Genomic DNA, 23,681 nt, shown 5'->3' with positions numbered 1-23,681 from the left:
AGCAGATGGGATCGATTTCAACATGCAGCAGCGGCTGCTCTTTCAATTATAGTGTTAACTGGCATGATGTTTCTGTCATACTCTTGCCTGGGCCTTCTGTCATTTGGTGGTGGTGTATATATCACTGCTACTACTACTCTTGGTCCTCCTATCGTCATGGGGCCTGTTATGAAGTCTCTGATCTCTTTGCAGCCTGGAATAACTATCTCCTCGAAACTCTATTTCTTTCTCAATGGTAGAGCCACTCCATCTCCTCCCCTTTCTTCCCTCACTTTCCTTATTAGAGTGTAGTCCTGGGGAAAGACCGCATTCGTTATGATTCCTGAGAGTTTTGTTTCCGTGAGTTCAGTTACATCTGGGTTCACTTCTTGTGCTCTTTCCCTCAGTTCACTTGCTTTTCTTGTAATCCCATCTATGTTCGAGTACATTACCTTGAAGCTGACTCTCTTCTTTTCATCCTCAGTTTCTGTTGATTCCACTGGGGTTGGGGGGGGGCAAGGGGAGACCAGGGTGGAAGGGTCTAGGAAGGAGAACCTGGGGATAGCTGGGGTAAAGTGGCACTGTGCCAGGTCTCCAGGAAATAGCTGGGATAAAGTGGCACTGGGCCAGGCCACAAGGAAATAGCTGTAGTTGTACTTGCGGGGGTTAAGTTCTGCACTTTCGGCTCGCCTTTCAACTGTCAACCAATCAATTGTTATTAACTAATAACTAAAAAAAAAAGTCCCATACACACCAAGGAAGCAACTCGTAACAGCTATCTAACTCCCAGGTACCTATTTACTACTAGGTAACAGGGGCATCAGGGTGGAAGAAACTCTGCCAATTTTGTTTCTGCCATCACTGGGGATTGAACCCGTCGCTAGGATTACGAGTCCAGAACGCTGTCCACTCAGCTATCAGTGCCCCCATGTGGTAAAGTGGTACTGTGTCAAGTCACCAGGAAATAGTTATAGTAAAGTGGCACTGTGCCTCTTTGTGAGGGAATGGACACACAGTTATCTTAAATGTTTGTTGGAGAGTCCACACCACCATCTTAACCCTCACTAAGTGCACAGAGTGCGTGCACTGAGTCTAGTTTCTTTATTTCGAAGCTTGACCCTGCCATGTTGGGTATCTGGTGACAGCTCTCGTCATCAGGATTCCATAGGTACCACGTTGGCCGACGTTGGTACTAGCGTTCAGAAATTACAGCAAGGTGTAATACGTATATTACAGTTTTTTTTTATTAAGAAATGAGGTACATCTGCATTAGTGCAGCTACCCTAGACTATATGAAGTGGAGTACAGTGTGTCAAAAAAGCTAACTAGGTGATGCTAAGAAATCCCCATCACACAGGATGGTTAGTCATACAGAGGAATGTGATAAGCAGTCTGCACTGGCAGACTCCGGATGCATTTTGAGGATATCAACAACACAAGATTGAATAAGGTAGAAGTGGTAATACAAGTCCCCATCTCGCAGGATGGTTAGTCATACAGAGCCATGTGTTTAATAGCCTGCACTGGCAAATTTTGGGTATACTGTGAGGATATCTTCAAGAATACGAGAGTGAATAAAGTAATTGCAAAGCTCCAGGTACCTCATGCCAACTGGTCTGAAAGGTCTAATAACTGGGCATTCAGTGATGTAGTGCGGGAGATCGTGCCGTAGTTCCTGCTCACAGAGTTTGCAACTGGAGAGCTCAGGATTGGGAGATCCGTCACCTGCCACAGGTAACGGTAACCCAACCTGATCCTTGCAACCACTGTGTCGCACAGTCTACTGGACGTTTTGTGCTGTCCACAGATGTAGGTTTCAGATCTGAACAAATCATAGCTTTTTATACTAGTACTTTCAGGTCGTTGGGAGTCAGTAAGTTCTTTCCTATCAGATCTGAATGTTTGGATCAATACAGTTTTGACAGCAGAGATGGGGATACCTAGATCTAATTCAACTTCAAACTTGTTACACGCTAATTTGGCTGCAATGTCTGTCTCATTATGATGGGTTATATTTATGTGTGAAGGTATCCATACAAAGGAGATTCGAGACCCATTACTTTGTGCATCAATTAGGTCATTTATAATTGGGAGTATGAGGTTCTTGCTGTCGATTTTCCAAGAGAAGTTTTCTATTGCTTGAAGAGCAGACTTTGAATCACAGTATATTACAGCTAGGTGTAATACGTATATTACAGCTAGGTGTAATACGTATATTACAGCTAGGTGTAATACGTATATTACAGCTAGATGTAATACGTATATTACAGCTAGATGTAATACGTATATTACAGCTAGGTGTAATACGTATATTACAGCTAGGTGTAATACGTATATTACAGCTAGGTGTAATACGTATATTACAGCTAGGTGTAATACGTATATTACAGCTAGGTGTAATACGTATATTACAGCTAGGTGTAATACGTATATTACAGCTAGGTGTAATACAGACCAAAACTCCAGGGGATGAAATATTCAGTTTTAGTCTTTCGGGGGTACTATTGGGAGCTGTGGTCAGGAGGCCTCGGCCCAGGCCGGATGACGTCACGGCCTAGCACCACCCCTAGCCAAGGTTCTGATTGGTTCAGGCAGCAGGGCCTGCCACGGGATTGGCTAGTTTCAAAGAACATAGAAGTACTGAGGGAGCAGCCTGGTAGCCAGCGGCCCAAGTTGTCCCCAGCATTCTGAAGTTGTCGCTCGTCCGTGTAGGACGTGAAAGATTTGTACTACCAACCATATAGTCAACGCGACGTTAATCCATATCTCGTTATTGCCAGTTTCATCTCGCGCGGCCGCCGACAGAATCCGGTGTCGTGAAGGTTGAAATTAACAATATACGAGTGATAAGACTTAAGAGTCTTATCTTAAAACTGCCTAGTCAAGAGGAAATACCTTTGGTAAAGTGACACTGTGCCAGGTTATCTGTAAGTTATTGTAATAGAGTGACATTGTGCCAGGTTATCTGTAAGTTATTGTAATAGAGTGACACTGTGCCAGGTTATCTGTAAGTTATTGTAATAGAGTGACACTGTGCCAGGTTATCTGTAAGTTATTGTAATAGTGACACTGTGCCAGGTCATGATGAAATATCTGTGGTAGAGTGGCACTGTGCCAAGTCACAATGAAACAATTATGGTAAAGTGGCACTGTGTCAGGACATTAGCAAATAGCTGTGGTAGAGTGGCACTGTGCCAGAATATCAGGAAATAACTGTTGTCAAATAGTACTGTGCCAGGGCATCAAAAACAGACTATAATAAAGTAGCACTGTGCAAGGTCACCAGGTAGTAACTATTGTAAAGTGGTACTGTGCCTGAACTTCAGAAAATAGCTGTGATAAAGTGGCACTGTGCCAGTACATCAGAAAATAGATATCGTAAAGTGGCACTGTGCCAGGTCACCAGGAAGTAGCTGTACTCACCTAGTTGTGCTGACGGGCTTTGAACTCTGGCTTTTTGGTCCCGTCTCTCATCTCATTCCACCTGTTAACTACTCTGACACTGAAAAAGTTTTTTCTAACATCCCTGTGGCTCATTTGGGTATTCACTTTCCACCTTTGTCCCCTTGTTCGCGTACCACCCGTGTTAAACAGTTTATCCTTATCTACCCTGTCAATTCCCCTGAGAATTTTGTAGGTAGTGATCATATCGTCGTCAGGTGCATTTTATGCAGCCTTTCCTCGTAACTCATGCCTCTTAGTTCTTGGGACTAGCGTAGAACATTTTCCAGCTTCAACTTGTGCTTGACAGGATACGGGCTCTATGCTGGAGCCGCATACTCCAGAATTGGTCTTACATATGTGGTATACAAGGTTCTGAATGATTCCTTACATAGGTTCCTGAAGGCAGTTCTGATGTTAGCCAGCCTCGTATACACCACAGATGTTCTTTTTATGTGGGCTTCAGGAGAGAGGTTTGGTGTGATATCAACTCCTAGATCTTTCTCTCTGTCCTTTTCATGAAGGACTTCATCTCCCATTCGGTATCCTGTGTCAGGCCTCCTGGTTTCCACCGCCTAGTTTCATCACCTTACATGTACTCGGGTTGAACTTTAGTAGCCATTTGTTGGATCATTCATTCAGTTTGTCTAGGTCATCATGATTCCTTATACTATCTTCCTCCGTCTTAATCATCCTTATACTTTTGGCATCATCAGCAAACAATGAGAGGAACGGTTCTATATTCTTTGAGACATCATTTCCATATATCAGAAACAGTATAGGTCGAAGGACTGATCCCTGCGGGACTACACTGTTGACGCCGCGCCAGTCTGAGACCTCACCCCGCACAGTGACTCGCTGTCTCCTGCTTAGGTACTCCCTTATCCAATGGAGTACCGTCCCTTTCACTCCTGCCTGCATCTCCAGCTTGTGCACTAATCTCTTGTGTGTTACTGTATCAAAGGTCTTCTGGCAATCCAAAAATACTCAGTTAGCTCTCCCCTCTCTTTTTTGCCTGAATTTTGTTGCCTGGTCGTAAAATTCAACTAATCCTGTGAGGCATGACTTGCCATCCCTGAACCTATGCTGATGTTGTGTTACTAAGTTTCTTCACTCCAGAGGTTCCACTATCTTTTTTTGCACAATCTTCTCCGTCAACTTGCATGGTATGTTAGGGACACTGGCTTGTAGTTCAGGGTCTCCTATCTATCCCCCTTCTTGTATATAGGGACTACATTTGCCATATTCCAAATTTTTGGCAGTTCAACTGTTACCAGTGATTTGTTATACACCATGGAGAGTGGCTGGCACAGTGCTTCTGCTCCTTCCTTTAGTATCCATGGTGATATTCCATCTGGGCCAGTAACCTTTGTCACATCCATATCTAACAAAAGCTTCCTTACATCCACACTAGCAATCCCAAACTCCTGTAGCGGTGCCTGGTTAACTATTCCTTCTCTTATCACTGGAACTTTTCCTTGCTCTAATGTGAAGACCTCCTGGAATTAAATATTGAGTTCCTTGCAGACTTCCTTGTCATTTGTAAAGAATCTGTCTGTTTCAATCCTCAGTTTGTGGTAAGGTGACACTGCCACGACATCAGGAAATAGCTATGGTAAAGTAGGACAGTGCCATGTCACCAGGAAGGATCTGTGGTAAAATGGCACAGTGCCAAAGTAACAGGAAATAACGATAGTAAAGTGGCACTGTGGCAGGTCATCAAGAAAGAACTGTGGTAAAATAGCATGTAAAGTAGTAAAGTAGCACCCCATACCATCCCTGCACCCCCCTTCCCCTCCTGTCTCCCCTCCGCTCTCTGTCCTACCTCCTCTATAACCCCATACTCTCCCTGTCCCCCCCAATCACCCCATACCCTCCTTCGCTCCCCCTCCCCCATCATCCTCCCTGCCCGCCCTCCCCCTCACCCCATACCCTCCCTGTCCCCCGTTCCCTTGACCCCCCACCCCCACCCCTTGCCCCAGAATACTCAGAGACCCTTTTAACCAACTCACAAATCCCGTCACCTATGGAATGATTTCCTCAATCAGTACAAGATCTTGTTTTCTTATAATAGTGTCTGTTCTGTGTTGATCTGAGTGGTGAACTAGTGGTGAACCAGAGGCGAACCTGTGGTGAACCAGTGGTGAACCAGTGGTGAACCTGTGGTGAACCAGTGGTGAACCAGTGGTGAACCTGTGGTGAACCAGTGGTGAACCAGTGGTGAACCTGTGGTGAACCAGTGGTGAACCTGTGGTGAACCAGTGGTGAACCAGTGGTGAACCTGTGGTGAACCAGTGGTGAACCTGTGGCGAACCTGTGGTGAACCAGTGGTGAACCAGTGGTGAACCTGTGGCGAACCTGTGGTGAACCAGTGGTGAACCAGTGGTGAACCTGTGGTGAACCAGTGGTGAACCTGTGGCGAACCTGTGGTGAACCAGTCGTGAACCAGTGGTGAACCAGTGGTGAACCTGTGGTGAACCTGTGGTGAACCAGTGGTGAACCTGTGGTGAACCAGTGGCGAACCAGTGGTGAACCTGTGGTGAACCAGTGGTGAACCTGTGGTGAACCAGTGGTGAAGCTGTGGTGAACCAGTGGTGAACCAGTGGTGAACCAGTGGTGAACCTGTGGTGAACCAGTGGTCAGTCGGTGGTGAACCACTGGTCAACCAGTGGTCAGTCAGTGGTGAACCACTGGTCAACCAGTAGTCAACTCACCTTCTAAACACCTGACACAGGTATATGTGTCAGACAAGACACCCGACGTTGTATGCATGTATATCTGTGTGGTGTCACGACATAACATTCGTTAGTGAATGTGACCTTCACATACACCACACATTTAGTTGTTGATTTATTGTGCATGATTATTGCCCGAGTATTCTGTTTGGGACTCCTGTGACCCTTTGCACACCGGCATGTTAGGTACCCCGTGTTAGTTATTGGCTGTCAATCATGTTAAGTTAGGTTTTTGTCCACGAGTGATAATATCCTTACTGAGGTCAATCTAAGGTAAATCAAGCACCCCTTTTATTAGTGGTTAAGTGTAAATAAACTACTATAAAGCATAATGCGGTGTTTCCGTTGAACCACGTCAAAATACTGCTAAATACTTTACTCATACTTAAACTTTCAGCCCCAGGTGTCTTCAACACGGAGTTGCCTATTAGTCATTAAACTATAAATGTGATGAGGACCCCAGGAGTCCCTTAAATTGATGTAATTACATTGAGGAGATTCCCACGACCAGTGTGGATCAGGACCCGGTGAAGGCAGTCTGAGAGGAGACCAACAAGGACTCTTACTCGACCGTGCTCCCAGACCTTGTACGCTCGCCCTCGTATCTGATGGGTTCCGACAGCTTCGTGAAGCGTCTGCCATATACACATGTGTGACCTTGCACGCAATTGTAGTCATGAAAAGTAAAACCCAACAGTGGTACTGGAGGTGGTGATGGTTGGGGTGAGAGTGGTACTGGAGGTGGTGATGGTTGGGATGAGAGTGGTACTGGAGGTGGTGATGGTTGGGATGAGAGTGGTACTGGAGGTGGTGATGGTTGGGATGAGAGTGGTACTGGAGGTTGTGTTAGCTGGGGTGAGAGTGGTACTGGAGGTGGTGATGGTTGGGATGAGAGTGGTACTGGAGGTGGTGATGGTTGGGATGAGAGTGGTACTGGAGGTGGTGATGGTTGGGATGAGAGTGGTACTGGAGGTGGTGATGGTTGGGATGAGAGTGGTACTGGAGGTGGTGTTAGCTGGGATGAGTGTGGTACTGGAGGTGGTGTTAGCTGGGGTGAGAGTGGTACTGGAGGTGGTGTTAGCTGGGGTGAGAGTGGTACTGGAGGTGGTGTTAGCTGGGGTGAGAGTGGTACTGGAGGTGGTGTTAGCTGGGATGAGAGTGGTACTGGAGGTGGTGTTAACTGGGGTGAGAGTGGTACTGGAGGTGGTGATGGTTGGTATGAGAGTGGTACTGGAGGTGGTGATGGTTGGGATGAGAGTGGTACTGGAGGTGGTGATGGTTGGGGTGAGAGTGGTACTGGAGGTGGTGTAACTGGGATGAGAGTGGTAGTGGAGGTGGTGTTAGCTGGGGTGAGAGTGGTACTGGAGGTGGTGTTAGCTGGGATGAGAGTGGTACTGGAGGTGGTGTTAGCTGGGGTGAGAGTGGTACTGGAGGTGGTGTAAGCTGGGATGAGAGTGGTAATGGAGGTGGTGTTAGCTGGGATGAGTGTGGTACTGGAGATGGTGTTAGCTGGGGTGAGAGTGGTACTGGAGGTGGTGTTAGCTGGGATGAGAGTGGTACTGGAGGTGGTGTTAGCTGGGATGAGAGTGGTACTGGAGGTGGTGTTAGCTGGGATGAGAGTGGTACTGGAGGTGGTGTTAGCTGGGATGAGAGTGGTACTGGAGGTGTTGTTAGCTGGGATGAAAGTGGTACTGGGGGTGGTGTTAGCTGGGATGAGAGTGGTACTGGAGGTGTTGTTAGCTGGGATGAAAGTTGTACTGGGGGTGGTGTTAGCTGGGATGAGAGTGGTACTGGAGGTGGTGTTAGCTGGGATGAGAGTGGTACTGGAGGTGTTGTTAGCTGGGATGAGAGTGGTACTGGAGGTGTTGTTAGCTGGGATGAAAGTGGTACTGGGGGTGGTGTTAGCTGGGATGAGAGTGGTACTGGAGGTGTTGTTAGCTGGGATGAGAGTGGTACTGGAGTTGGTGATGGTTGGGATGAGAGTGGTACTGGAGGTGGTGTTAGCTGGGATGAGAGTGGTACTGGAGGTGTTGTTAGCTGGGATGAGAGTGGTACTGGAGGTGGTGTTAGCTGGGATGAGAGTGGTACTGGAGGTGTTGTTAGCTGGGATGAGAGTGGTACTGGAGGTGGTGTTAGCTGGGGTGAGATTGGTACTGGAGGTGGTGATCGGTGGGTTGAGAGTGGTACTGGAGGTGGTGATGGTTGGGGTGAGAGTGGTACTGGAGGTGGTGATGGTTGGGATGATAATGGTACTGGAGGTGGTGATGGTTGGGGTGAGAGTGGTACTGGAGGTGGTGATGGGTGGGTTGAGAGTGGTACTGGAGGTGGTGATAGTTGGGATGATAATGGTACTGGAGGTGGTGATGGTTGGGGTGAGAGTGGTACTGGAGGTGGTGATGGTTGGCATGAGAGTGGTGTGAGGAGATGGTTCACCAGCTCACTTACAATAGTGCTCTTATGCCTGTGGAGGCCAGTACACTTGCTAAGTGCACTTGTTAAGTGCGCGGACCTAAGTTTGGTAACCATTACCCGAAACATCTTGTGTTTGGGCTCATGGGAGTGCCCCAGTCATCAGCATTCCAGAAATGTTTCCCCTGGCCGGGGTAGCACGTCTGTGGACAGAGATATAACAATATGCATCTTTTCACTGTAAGCTTGGAGGGACTCTAGATTTGGGCGGGAATCTTGGGAGGCCTGGGACAGCGTGGGGGAGCGTGGGCCTCCCGCTAGCTCCAGCATTGTCGTCATGGCAACGGCAGGCGTCCATCTTGAGCCGCCATGTAGGTCGGCCATTTTGGAGTGCCCTAGGGCCATGGTACACCGTCTCTGATTGGTTGAGAGGGGTAGGCCGCTGTGTGCCTCCCTTTGATTGGTTCTTTTGAGGCAGAGCCCGGGAAGCCGGTGTTCCTGCCCCAAGACATCATTCTGCTCCAGTCACCACCCCAGCCTGACGTCTCTCTCTTGCCCATTCGGCCAAATTGGGTAAGATGACGTCGTGATGACTGTCGCCTCAGCTCCTCCACTGCCGCCCCCACCAAGACCGCCAGCTGCACAGACAGAATCCAGCTGGAATCCTCGTTGAGGGGTAGATAGATAGGGAACGAGTGAGATTTGATTGTTGCCGCCGAAGGCGGCTAGTTTATTGTGCACCCCATACTCATCTTGTGAGCGGTAGCGCAAAAACATTACAGAGGGCACAAAAGGTCTTTATCAGACCTCATCTTAGATTATTACATAAACAATTTCTTCAATCCTTCACACCTTATAAATACAATGTCAGCTAGTTACAGAGAAAGTGCTATTACAAGAGCTACATATTTACAGTAAGTCATCATACATTAATGGTAGGTCTTGTCGTTAATACATAATAGTTTGGCCAATTAGGATATTACAGAGTCATAGGGGAGCTTCTGTTTATTATTAGTCCTCACAATACACTACTTGTTTCTGAATCTCATATGTCGTTCATCTACTGGAAGCAAAATGTGGGTACAGTGCAAGGATTTCAGGTAATTTATCCATGGTAATAAGATAGGTTGCCATATCATACAGAGTGAGCTTAGATTTATCTCTAAAAGGCTCAATTTTACAACAATCCAAGATATAGTGTTCGAGTGTGTGTCCCTGCCTATGTCCACACACTTTACACTTTACTTCATCTAGATCCCTATACAAGCCGAACTGCCAGAGATTCTTGTAGCCAAGTCTTATACGAGCTGTGACAACATCTGTTAGTCTACTGACTTTGTTACTTGCCCCATACACATGTTTTACTTCACACATTTCATTGTGATGAACAATGGACCTGCTAGTTTCAGTTTGCACTGTTCTACTTTCTTCAAATCCATCTAGGAGTTCTCGTCTAATGACACTTTTAAGGGAACTATTTGATAACTCAAGATTCCGTTCAATACTGTCTTTATTTACTGCAGCCTTAGCAAGGGCGTCAACTTTGTCATGTTCCTGCATGCCAATGTGAGAAGGATTCCACAACATTTTTATATTTACCCTCTTGCTAAGTATTCTTACATATCTACGTCTAGCTTCCAAGACAAGCACGTTATTACTTGATTGCAAACTGTTTATTGCTCGTAGTGAGGAAAGGGAGTCAGAAATAATTAAGCTGTCTACTTCAGTGTTGTCAATAATTTCGAGTGCTACCAGTATCGCTACCAACTCGGCTTGCATTGTGGACGCCCAGTTACTAATTCGGATATTTCTTTGAATTGTGCTGCCATCGGGCTGATGAGCAATAACAGCACTTCCTGCCCTCCCTGTAGCTGTATTGAGTGATCCGTCAGTGTATATGGTCTGTTCAATGTTGTTTTCAGCTTGTATATTGTGAATGTGTTCTATGGTGCTTAATTTAGCAGCAAGCTGAGCATGAGGGTTGCTTGTGATTAGTGTCTTGGTGGGGTATGCAGGGGTCAGGATGTCAAAAGGTACTATCTGCCAGGGTGGAAGGAAGTGCTGTACTCTTTCATCTGTATATACATCGTGCAGTCCCATCATTTTAATATGAGTGGCAGTTCTTTGAATCCATTTAGACTCGCTAGTTCCATTTCGTATGTGTTCTAACAGTGCAACTGACACAATGTTGTTTTTGTTATCACGCAGCAGCTTTAGTCCCATCATAAGATTAATTTCAAATATTCTATCTCGAATGCTAAGTATATTTAATTCTTTCCGCATGTTGAGAACTTTGGTAGTTATAGGACAGCCAAGTATAATTCTGAGTACTTCATTTTGCATTTTTTCCAGTCTATCAATACTTTTGCCATTCTGCAGGACCAAAGCTGGTGCATGATAGTCTATCAGAGACCTTATATACGCTAAATACATCATTCTTGCTATTCTAATATTAACACCATATTTCGGGCTGTACCCCACTACAGTTCTGAGAGCCTTGAGTCTGTCTCTACATTGTTGATGTAACTTATTGACTGCAGTTGAGGTACAAGGGACAGAGACTCCAAGGTATTTGAAAGAAGAGACATAGTCTATTGGTATGTTATCTATCTTAAGTTTTCGTGGTCCACTTTTGCGGTTGCCAATTTGTCTGTTAAATACCTTAGTTTTAGCAGCGTTGATTACAAGACCAAGGCTCTCACAAGCTGTATGTATACAATTTAAGACTGTTTGCATTTCGCGGTGGGTTTTAGTATGCACAAGGATGTCATCTGCATAGCTGATAGTGATGTTTGCCGGACTAGTTGGGATTGATTTTAGTAAAGCATTAATTAGAACATTAAACAAGGTAGGACTAAGTACTCCTCCTTGTGGGGTGCCTAGTTGCATTACTTTAGTTTCAATCTTGTAGCCTTGGAACAGTGCAGATGACTTCCGGTTGGTAAGATAGCCTCGTATCCATTGTAATAAATGTCCCCCCTATATCCATTCTCGCTAATTCATACATAATCACTTCCCTATTAGCAATATCAAAGGCATTTTTTAAATCAAGAAATGTTGTGTACTTGTGCCTTTTATCTCCATGAACAGTAAGAAAGGTTGTGATACAGTTGTGCACACTTTTACCATGTGTGAAACCATTGATATCAGGTGACATGTGCTCTTTAACTCTATACAATAATCTATTAAGCACCATTCTCTCAAAGGTTTTGCACATGCAACTGGTCAGTGAGATGGGACGGAAAGCATCAGGTTGGCCAGACTTTGGTACAGGTACCGTAAGACTGGTGGTCCATGATACAGGCAACTGCCCAGTGACATAGCTGGCATTAAACAATTCTAATAATGGGTTACCGGGTACACGATGTAGGAGTCTTAGAATATCATAGGTGATGCCGTCCTCACCAGGAGCAGTGCTACTGCCCCTGGAGAGGGCTGCATCCAATTCATAATCTGTATATGGAACATCACATTCATCATGTTGCTTGCTCAACATGAAATTTATGAGAGCATTTCTGTCTGTGGACCTCTCCTGCAATTTCTCCCTAGTGCTAGCTGGTAACATTCCAAGGCTGGAAACCTGAGCCCATTTTGCAATTAACTGATTGGCTTTCTGTAGCGGGTTTGGGTGTGAAACTTGTCTACTATTTTTACCAATAATTTTGTTTATGCCTTTCCAGGCTTTGCCCAGGGGAGTATGCAGGTTAAGTCCACTAACAAAACCCTCCCATTCATTTTGTCTCAGTTCAGTCATTCTCTCCCTTGCCGCTGCAAGCGCAGCCTGAAACAGTTTTAACATTTGAGGAGTTCTAAGGCTCTTATATGCTTTACCTGTCTGTCTAGCAATTCATTTAAGCTCTTTCAGTTTAGCATCATCATAGTACTGGTTGTGTCTGACCTGTTTACCAGTACTTTTTTTTGTTTGGCGTGACTCACTATTTTTGATGGCCTCATAGGTATTATTTATGAGGTCATCATAAAACTGTTGTACATTCTCAGGCTCATAATTGTTATACCAATGTTCTATGCTGTCTATAAAGAATTTTTCTTGCTCTTTCCTTACTGTTAGCCTGCGTCTACTCAGCTTAGTGCCAGGTAGGTCAACATTAGCCACGTGTATGTTAGCTGTTATGGCTAAATGGTCAGACATTAAGTCATCCATAATATCAGTCTCATGAGTTGTGTATGACAGGTTAAAGCCAATGCACCTATCTAGGACTCCTCCATATATTTGCGTTAGTTGATTCTTACTGATAATTTGAACATCATCATATGCATCGAGAAGTGCCAACACTCTTCTCCCGTTGGTGTTTGTGAGTTGATCCCCTAATTGTTTGTGTTTAGCATTTAAATCCCCAATTAATATTGTAGAATCAGTATGTGCAAAACTAGGTAGGTCAGTATACTGGAGGAGGCCAGTAGGTGCATAGGCATTCAAAACATTAAGTGTAGAGTTACCAACGTGTACCCGGATACCATGATATTGAAACCCCTCTCGTTGTTGGGCGGGAAGTGGCTCATGTAGCAGGGATTTTTTAACATACATAAGACACGTATTTTTTTATCTGGGATTATAACACTGATAACTAGGCAAATTCTGCGGGGTTTTACCTGCGGGAGTTAGGGTGAGAGAAATCTTGGATCCTGGGTAATTTGCATACGAGGAGCAACAGACTCGTGGGTCCCCACTCCAGTGATTATAGACGTTCTAATTCCTGCTAGTGCTTTGTAGCAGTCGAGGGGAAAGGGGAAATTCGTGCCAAGTGTTCAGGGGGCAGTTTTCTCATAGAAATTCGTGGAAATCTCAAGTCAGTGTTTTGGCGCCAAAGTGATGGGAGTACTACGCTTGCTCGGGAGGGGGTAGGCTGCCACAGTCTACCATCCGCCACCTAGCGCGCCGCCACCTACACCACCTACTGCCACCTAGCGCGCCGCCACCTACACCACCTACTGCCACCTAGCGCGCCGCCACCTACACCACCTACCGCCACCTAGCGCGCCGCCACCTACACCACCTACCGCCACCTAGCGCGCCGCCACCTACACCACCTACCGCCACCTAGCGCGCCGCCACCTACACCACCTACCGCCACCTAGCGCGCCGCCACCTACACCACCTACCGCCACCTAGCGCGCCGCCACCTACACCACCTACCGCCACCTAGCGCGCCGCCACCTACACCACCTAGCGCGCCGCCACCTACACCACCTACCGCCACCTAGCGCGCCGCCACCTACACCACCTACCGCCACCTAGCGCGCCGCCACCTACACCACCTACCGTGCCGTGAGCCAGCCACCCGCCAGCAGGGGGCCTGAAGTACCGGCACTTGATTGACTGTGGGAAGAGAACCGTCATTTTAGAATAACGTAAACGTGGTGATTAACGTTCTTAATCACCTGAATTGGTCTGAGTATGGAAGCCTCGGACGGAATTCAGACCTTAATGTAAATTGCTGAGCCAGTGTGAAAAGTTGCGTATTTAATTGATTAATTATTGATCTTGAGGATAGTAATTAATGACTCTAAGGGTAATCACGAGTGATTACCGTTCTCTTATCACTTTGGACATTGTAAATCGGAGTTTACCATCGTTGAGTAATAGTAACCGATAACGTAAAGTAACGTAAATTAACGTAACGAGTAAAGAGATTAATCAGCTGTCTGGAAGTACAGGGATTAATGGGATTTACTCACTGAATGCTCGACGGGTAGAGTATTTATGTAATTTCCGCGTTACTAGGGACAGTTGTAAGAGTTAATAAATTAACGTAAATGTTACCTTGTTATTAACGTAAATGTTACTTTGTCATTAACGTAAATCAATTGTTATTGATTGTTGATCGTCCGAGGGACGGAGTGTTAACGTAATATAAAGATTAATTCGAGGAAGGGTTGATGGTGTTGCCAGTGAACCCATTAGTCATTGTTGTCATTGACAGGCTACTGATATGAGAGCATTGCAACCGCTAGTGCAGGTGTGGACTGCACAGAGGTGTAGAACAGTTAGGAGGTTACTGGAGACGTGTCTCAGAACCTACTGTGTCATAGTTACAGGTGTGATTATAGATCTGTTATTGCCTGCTTGTTTGATTCCTCTGTGTTCACGCTAATGTTCGAGTTAGTTCATTATACAGTCCGAGGGGCTGGTGTCTAGCTGTCATTGATAGTGTCACAGGAAGGATCTCCAGTAACGTCATTGATATTTCTTTTGTTTTTGTTGTAGTAGTTAGTACTTTATTGAATAAACTAAGTTGTTATGTTGACCACTGTCTGCGTTACACCGCACACATTTATATGGTTCTGTAAGTGTACTCTCACACTCCACTATTATATTGAAACTGATTCTTGAGTTTTGGACTAAATATACGGCACCACACAATAATAAATTATTGTTGTGAGAGCCCAGGACCTACTCGTTAGATTCGCTTCGGCGAATGGCGAAGGTCGACGGCCGATAGTGGAGGGGATTTAAAATTTTTGGGGTCTCTCTGCGTTTGCCTAGTCAATTGTTCATAAATGGTCCCAGAGTGAGGAATGAGCTGCTTACTACACTGGTGTGTTAGCTAAGCAAGTCCTTCCTCAGGCGACCTAATTGAATATCACGACAAGAATAAAGGTTAAAAGAATTAAAGAAAATTTTTAAAAAATTTCCGAGCTCAATTCCTTACTATTCCATATTCCATATCCTCAAACTCTCACAAGTGGTACTGGAGGTGGTGATGGTTGGGATGAGAGTGGTACTGGAGGTGGTGTTAGCTGGGATGAGAGTGGTACTGGAGGTGGTGTTAGCTGGGGTGAGAGTGGTACTGGAGGTGGTGTTAGCTGGGGTGAGAGTGGTACTGGAGGTGGTGTTAGCTGGGATGAGAGTGGTACTGGAGGTGGTGTTAGCTGGGGTGAGAGTGGTACTGGAGGTGGTGTTGGCTGGGGTGAGAGTGGTACTGGAGGTGGTGTTAGCTGGGATGAGAGTGGTACTGGAGGTGGTGTTAGCTGGGGTGAGAGTGGTACTGGAGGTGGTGTTAGCTGGGATGAGAGTGGTACTGGAGGTGGTGTTAGCTGGGATGAGAGTGGTACTGGAGGTGGTGATGGTTGGGATGAGAGTGGTACTGGAGGTGGTGTTAGCTGGGGTGAGAGTGGTACTGGAGGTGGTGTTAGCTGGGATGAGAGTGGTACTGGAGGTGGTGTTAGCTGGGATGAGAGTGGTACTGGAGGTGGTGTTAACTGGGATGAGAGTGGTACTGGAGGTGGTGTTAGCTGGGGTGAGAGTGGTACTGGAGGTGGTGTTAACTGGGATGAGAGTGGTACTGGAGGTGGTGTTGGCTGGGGTGAGAGTTGTACTGGAGGTGGTGTTAGCTGGGATGAGAGTGGTACTGGAGGTGGTGTTAGCTGGGATGAGAGTGGTACTGGAGGTGGTGATGGTTGGGATGAGAGTGGTACTGGAGGTGGTGTTAGCTGGGGTGAGAGTGGTACTGGAGGTGGTGTTAGCTGGGGAGAGAGTGGTACTGGAGGTGGTGTTAGCTGGGATGAGAGTGGTACTGGAGGTGGTGTTAGCTGGGGTGAGAGTGGTACTGGAGGTGGTGTTAGCTGGGGTGTGAGTGGTACTGGAGGTGGTGTTAGCTGGGGTGAGAGTGGTACTGGAGGTGGTGTTAGCTGAGGTGAGAGTGGTACTGGAGGTGGTGTTAGCTGGGGTGTGAGTGGTACTGGAGGTGGTGTTAGCTGGGGTGAGAGTGGTACTGGAGGTGGTGTTAGCTGGGATGAGAGTGGTACTGGAGGTGGTGTTGGCTGGGGTGAGAGTGGTACTGGAGGTGGTGTTAGCTGGGATGAGAGTGGTACTGGAGGTGGTGTTAGCTGGGATGAGAGTGGTACTGGAGGTGGTGATGGTTGGGATGAGAGTGGTACTGGAGGTGGTGTTAGCTGGGATGAGAGTGGTACTGGAGGTGGTGTTGGCTGGGATGAGAGTGGTACTGGAGGTGGTGATGGTTGGGATGAGAGTGGTACTGGAGGTGGTGTTAGCTGGGATGAGAGTGGTACTGGAAGTGGTGTTGGCTGGGGTGAGAGTGGTACTGGAGGTGGTGTTAGCTGGGATGAGAGTGGTACTGGAGGTGGTGTTGGCTGGGATGAGAGTGGTACTGGAGGTGGTGATGGTTGGGGTGAGAGTGGTACTGGAGGTGGTGTTAGCTGGGATGAGAGTGGTACTGGAGGCGGTGTTAGCTGGGATGAGAGTGGTACTGGAGGTGGTGATGGTTGGGATGAGAGTGGTACTGGAGGTGGTGATGGTTGGGATGAGAGTGGTACTGGAGGTGGTGATGGTTGGGATGAGAGTGGTACTCTAGGTGGTGATGGTTGGAATGAGAGTGGTACTGGAGGTGGTGATGGTTGGGATGAGAGTGGTACTGGAGGTGGTGTTAGCTGGGATGAGAGTGGTACTGGAGGTGGTGATGGTTGGGGTGAGAGTGGTACTGGAGGTGGTGATGGTTGGGATGAGAGTGGTACTGGAGGTGGTGATGGTTGGGGTGAGAGTGGTACTGGAGGTGGTGATGGTTGGGATGAGAGTGGTACTGGAGGTGGTGATGGTTGGGGTGAGAGTGGTACTGGAGGTGGTGATGGTTGGGGTGAGAGTGGTACTGGAGGTGGTGATGGTTGGGATGAGAGTGGTACTGGAGGTGGTGATGGTTGGGGTGAGAGTGGTACTGGAGGTGGTGATGGTTGGGATGAGAGTGGTACTGGAGGTGGTGATGGTTGGGATGAGAGTTTTACTGGAGGTGGTGATGGTTGGGGTGAGAGTGGTACTGGAGGTGGTGATGGTTGGGATGAGAGTGGTACTGGAGGTGGTGATGGTTGGGGTGAGAGTGGTACTGGAGGTGGTGATGGTTGGGATGAGAGTGGTACTGGAGGTGGTGATGGTTGGGATGAGAGTTTTACTGGAGGTGGTGATGGTTGGGGTGAGAGTGGTACTGGAGGTGGTGATGGTTGGGGTGAGAGTGGTACTGGAGGTGGTGATGGTTGGGATGAGAGTGGTACTGGAGGTGGTGATGGTTGGGGTGAGAGTGGTACTGGAGGTGGTGTTAGCTGGGATGAGAGTGGTACTGGATGTGGTGTTGGTTGGGATGAGAGTGGTACTGGAGGTGGTGATGGTTAGGGTGAGAGTGGTACTGGAGGTGGTGATGGTTGGGATGAGAGTGGTACTGGAGGTGGTGTTAGCTGGGATGAGAGTGGTACTGGAGGTGGTGTTAGCTGGGATGAGAGTGGTACTGGAGGTGGTGATGGTTGGGGTGAGAGTGGTACTGGAGGTGGTGATGGTTGGGGTGAGAGTGGTACTGGAGGTGGTGATGGTTGGGATGAGAGTGGTACTGGAGGTGGTGATGGTTGGGGTGAGAGTGGTACTGGAGGTGGTGATGGTTGGGATGAGAGTGGTACTGGAGGTGGTGTTAGCTGGGATGAGAGTGGTTCTTTATCAGCCACCTCACCCTGTCAGAGTAAATGAGACAAAAGCATGTGAATGCATGTGTGTGTGTGTGTGTGTATATATGTATGTATATGTGTGTGTGTGTATGTATATGTATGGGTATAAAGTATATATGGAAGCTGATCAGAATTACATTTCACCTTTGTGAATGTACATTAATGACACTATGTAAGACACATCTAACACTTTATGTAGAGCATACATAAATCTGTGTATCTATGTATTTACGTATGTAGGTTAGCTTAGCATTTTAAAAGCACCGAGTCACCTTCTGTGGTTGAGTGTTCAATAAACCCTTGAACTATATGTTTAACACTTCTCTAACCCTGTCCATGGAGGACAGAAGAAAATGTATATATGCTGGTTAGCATTGTAAATGTGTGGCCACGTCTGTGGTAGTAACTAATTAAAAAAAAAAAAAAAACAGCCTACCATCCGCCACCTACAGCCACCTAGCGCGCCGCCACCTACACCACCTACCGCCACCTAGCGCGCCGTCCCTACACCACCTACCGCTACCTAGCGCGCCGCCACCTAGCGCGCCGCCACCTACACCACCTACCGCCACCTAGCGCGCCGCCACCTACACCACCTACCGCCACCTAGCGCGCCGCCACCTACACCACCTACCGCCACCTAGCGCGCCGCCACTTACACCACCTACCGCCACCTAGCGCGCCGCCACCTACACCACCTACCGCCACCTACACCACCTACCGCCACCTAGCGCGCCGCCACCTACACCACCTACCGCCACCTAGCGCGCCGCCACCTACACCACCTACCGCTACCTAGCGCGCCGCCTGTCGGAAAATCCGACACCATTTAATAATAATATCATACAGACAGATAAGAGCTGTGTTGTATAAACAAGTTACCCATAGAAAACGTAACTTGTAGTGGAATTACCGTCTAAAGAAAACGGGATATCATCACCACACACTATTATAATTCACCACCTCTTATGGTGGGAAGTATTCTTAAATACATTAGTCTTTGGACTTTACCATCATAAAACATCTCATATAAATTAACTTAATTATCAATATTAAAGTAGAGTAAATGTGACCCTTCTATCACTTTCTGAAATCTGGACAATGTAAGCCAGGCGTCAGTGGGGAAGAAGGGCAGCCATTGTTGTTGATACTAGACCAGAGGCTCACACAGGAGCAAATTCGGCTCCTGTTAATTTTACTTGGACGAAGTGTTATGGAAACTAAAAGTGTACCATTATCAACACGCTGTCTACAAATTCAAGTTAAGTGTCTATCCGAAACCCGTTTATCATTCATTTATGGCCATTAATGTCAGGATATAGGGTGATCCAGTTAGATCACGAAATCGCCTCAAACTAAAGGTAATTAAGCCAGGTCTTCAATGTTCCATGTACAGTTTTCTCTGAAATACTTGTCATATATAGGATTCTGGCTTTACAGCTAGCGCCCTTTTGACAGGTCAAGACGAGGAAGCAAGATATTGTGCACCAGTTACTGGGGGATGGAAGCTACCTCAAAGAGGATAATTTGGTGTCTACACCCTAGTTATACCTGGTGGACTAACCTGCTGTACTATAAGATAAGGAACCTCTTAAATGTATGTAGTTAATTCTGTAGTTTGATTGGCTGCATATATATTAATTTAATAACCCCCCCTAATGTGTAGAGGATCGATTTGTGAGATTGAGATTATTGCAGAAATACAGTCCACTTATCATTATACAAATTGCTATCGAAGTATATAAATTAACGTAAATATAAATTCATATAAATTAAATAAATATAAATCTCACAGGTCGGTTCCCACACCGCCACCTACACCACCTACCGCCACCTAGCGCGCCGCCACCTACACCACCTACCGCCACCTAGCGCGCCGCCACCTACATCACATACTGCCACCTAGCGCGCCGCCACCTACACCACCTACCGCCACCTAGCGCGCCGCCACCTACACCACCTACCGCCACCTAGCGCGCCGCCACCTACACCACCTACCGCCACCTAGCACGCCGCCACCTAGCGCGCCGCCACCTACACCACATACTGCCACCTAGCGCGCCGTCCCTACACCACCTACCGCCACCTAGCGCGCCGCCACCTACACCACCTACCGCCACCACCTACCGCCACCTACTGCGCCGCCACCTACACCACCTAGCGCGCCGCCACCTACACCACCTACCGCCAAATAGCGCGCCGCCACCTACACCACCTACCGCCACCTAGCGCGCCGCCACCTACACCACCTACCGCCACCTAGCGCGCCGCCACCTACACCACCTAGCGCGCCGCCACCTACACCACCTACCGCCACCTAGCGCGCCGCCACCTACACCACCTACCACCACCTAGCGCGCCGCCACCTACACCACCTACCGCCACCTAGCGGGCCGCCACCTACACCACCTACTGCCACCTAGCGCGCCGCCACCTACACCACCTACCGCCACCTAGCGCGCCGCCACCTACACCACCTACCGCCACCTAGCGCGCCGCCACCTACACCACCTACTGCCACCTAGCGCGCCGCCACCTACACCACCTACCGCCACCTAGCGCGCCGCCACCTACACCACCTACCGCCACCTAGCGCGCCGCCACCTACACCACCTACCACCACCTAGCGCGCCGCCACCTACACCACCTACCGTGCCGTGAGCCAGCCACCCGCCAGCAGGGGGCCTGAAGTACCGGCACTTGATTGACTGTGGGAAGAGAACCGTCATTTTAGAATAACGTAAACGTGGTGATTAACGTTCTTAATCACCTGAATTGGTCTGAGTATGGAAGCCTCGGACGGAATTCAGACCTTAATGTAAATTGCTGAGCCAGTGTGAAAAGTTGCGTATTTAATTGATTAATTATTGATCTTGAGGATAGTAATTAATGACTCTAAGGGTAATCACGAGTGATTACCGTTCTCTTATCACTTTGGACATTGCATATCAGAATTTACCATCGTTGAGTGATAGTAACCGATAATGTAAAGTAACGTAAATTAACGTAACTAGTAAAGAGATTAATCAGCTGTCTGGAAATACAGGGATTAATGGGATTTATTCACTGAATGCTCGACGGGTAGAGTATTTATGTAATTTCCGCGTTACTAGGGACAGTTGTAAGAGTTATTAAATTAACGTAAAAGTTACCTAGTACAGCACCTGGTGAAGATGGCGTCACCTACGACATACTCAATGCACTTTGTGAAGTGTCTGGGAATCCACTACTCCACCTGTTTACCTTGTTATTAACGTAAATGTTACTTTGTCATTAACGTAAATCAATTGTTATTGATTGTTGATCGTCCGTGGGACGGAGTGTTAACGTAATATAAAGATTAATTCGAGGAAGGGTTGATGGAGTTGCCAGTGAACCCATTAGTCATTGTTGTCATTGACAGGCTACTGATATGAGTGCATTGCAACCGCTAGTGCAGGTGTGGACTGCACAGAGGTGTAGAACAGTTAGGAGGTTACTGGAGACGTGTCTCAGAACCTACTGTGTCATAGTTACAGGTGTGATTATAGATCTGTTATTGCCTGCTTGTTTGATTCCTCTGTGTTCACGCTAATGTTCGAGTTAGTTCATTATGCAGTCCGAGGGGCTGGTGTCTAGCTGTCATTGATAGTGTCACAGGAAGGATCTCCAGTAACGTCATTGACATTTCCTTTGTTTTTGTTGTAGTAGTTAGTACTTTATTGAATAAACTAAGTTGTTATGTTGAACACTGTCTGCGTTACACCTCTCACATTTATATGGTTCTGTAAGTGTACTCTCACACTCCACTATTATATTGAAACTGATTCTTGAGTTTTGGACCAAATATACGGCACCACACAATAATAAATTATTGTTGTGAGAGCCCAGGACCTACTCGTTAGATTCGCTTCGGCGAATGGCGAAGGTCGACGGCCGATAGTGGAGGGGATTTAAACTTTTTGGGGTCTCCGCGTTTGCCTAGTCAATTGTTCATAAATGGTCCCAGAGTGAGGAATGAGCTGCTTACTACACTGGTGTGTTAGCTAAGCAAGTCCTTCCTCAGGCGACCTAATTGAATATTACGACAGGAATAAAGGTTAAAAGAATTAAAGAAAATTTTTAGAAATCTTCAGAGTTCAATTCCTTACTATTCTATATTCCATATCCTCAAACTCTCACAATTGGTACTGGAGGTGGTGATGGTTGGGATGAGAGTGGTACTGGAGGAGGTTTTAACTGGGATGAGAGTGGTACTGGAGGTGGTGTTAGCAGGGGTGAGAGTGGTACTGGAGGTGGTGATGGTTGGGATGAGAGTGGTACTGGAGGTGGTGGTGGTTGGGGTGAGAGTGGTACTGGAGGTGGTGTTAGCTGGGATGAGAGTGGTACTGGAGGTGGTGTTAGCTGGGATGAGAGTGGTACTGGAGGTGGTGATGGTTGGGATGAGAGTGGTACTGGAGGTGGTGGTGGTTGGGGTGAGAGTGGTACTGGAGGTGGTGTTAGCTGGGATGAGAGTGGTACTGGAGGTGGTGTTAGCTGGGGTGAGAGTGGTACTGGAGGTGGTGATGGTTGGGATGAGAGTGGTACTGGAGGTGGTGTTAGCTGGGGTGAGAGTGGTACTGGAGGTGGTGTTAGCTGGGATGAGAGTGGTACTGGAGGTGGTGTTGGCTGGGGTGAGAGTGGTACTGGAGGTGGTGTTAGCTGGGGTGAGAGTGGTACTGGAGGTGGTGTTAGCTGGGATGAGAGTGGTACTGGAGGTGGTGTTGGCTGGGGTGAGAGTGGTACTGGAGGTGGTGTTAGCTGGGGTGAGAGTGGTACTGGAGGTGGTGTTAGCTGGGATGAGAGTGGTACTGGAGGTGTTGTTGGCTGGGGTGAGAGTGGTACTGGAGGTGGTGTTAGCTAGGATGAGAGTGGTACTGGAGGTGGTGTTAGCTGGGGTGAGAGTGGTACTGGAGGTGGTGATGGTTGTGATGAGAGTGGTACTGGAGGTGGTGATGGTTGGGGTGAGAGTGGTACTGGAGGTGGTGTTAGCTGGGGTGAGAGTGGTACTGGAGGTGGTGTTGGCTGGGGTGAGAGTGGTACTGGAGGTGGTGTTAGCTGGGATGAGAGTGGTACTGGAGGTGGTGATGGTTGGGATGAGAGTGGTACTAGAGGTGGTGTTGGCTGGGGTGAGAGTGGTACTGGAGGTGGTGATGGTTGGGATGAGAGTGGTACTGGAGGTGGTGTTAGCTGGGTTGAGAGTGGTACTGGAGGTGGTGTTGGCTGGGGTGAGAGTGGTACTGGAGGTGGTGATGGTTGGGATGAGAGTGGTACTAGAGGTGGTGTTAGCTGGGTTGAGAGTGGTACTGGAGGTGGTGATGGTTGGGGTGAGAGTGGTACTGGAGGTGGTGTTAGCTGGGATGAGAGTGGTACTGGAGGTGGTGATGGTTGGGGTGAGAGTGGTACTGGAGGTGGTGTTAGCTGGGATGAGAGTGGTACTAGAGGTGGTGTTGGCTAGGATGAGAGTGGTACTGGAGGTGGTGTTAGCTGGGGTGAGAGTGGTACTGGAGGTGGTGATGGTTGGGATGAGAGTGGTACTGGAGGTGGTGTTAGCTGTTATGAGAGTGGTACTGGAGGTGGTGTTAGCTGGGGTGAGACTGGTACAGGAGGTGGTGTTAGCTAGGATGAGAGTGGTAC

The sequence above is a fragment of the Procambarus clarkii genome, chromosome 46 (genome assembly GCF_040958095.1).
Source record: "Procambarus clarkii isolate CNS0578487 chromosome 46, FALCON_Pclarkii_2.0, whole genome shotgun sequence".
Classification (NCBI taxonomy): Eukaryota; Metazoa; Arthropoda; class Malacostraca; order Decapoda; family Cambaridae; genus Procambarus; species Procambarus clarkii.
The sequence above is the reverse complement of the archived record's forward strand: the minus strand, read 5'-3'. Positions refer to the sequence as shown.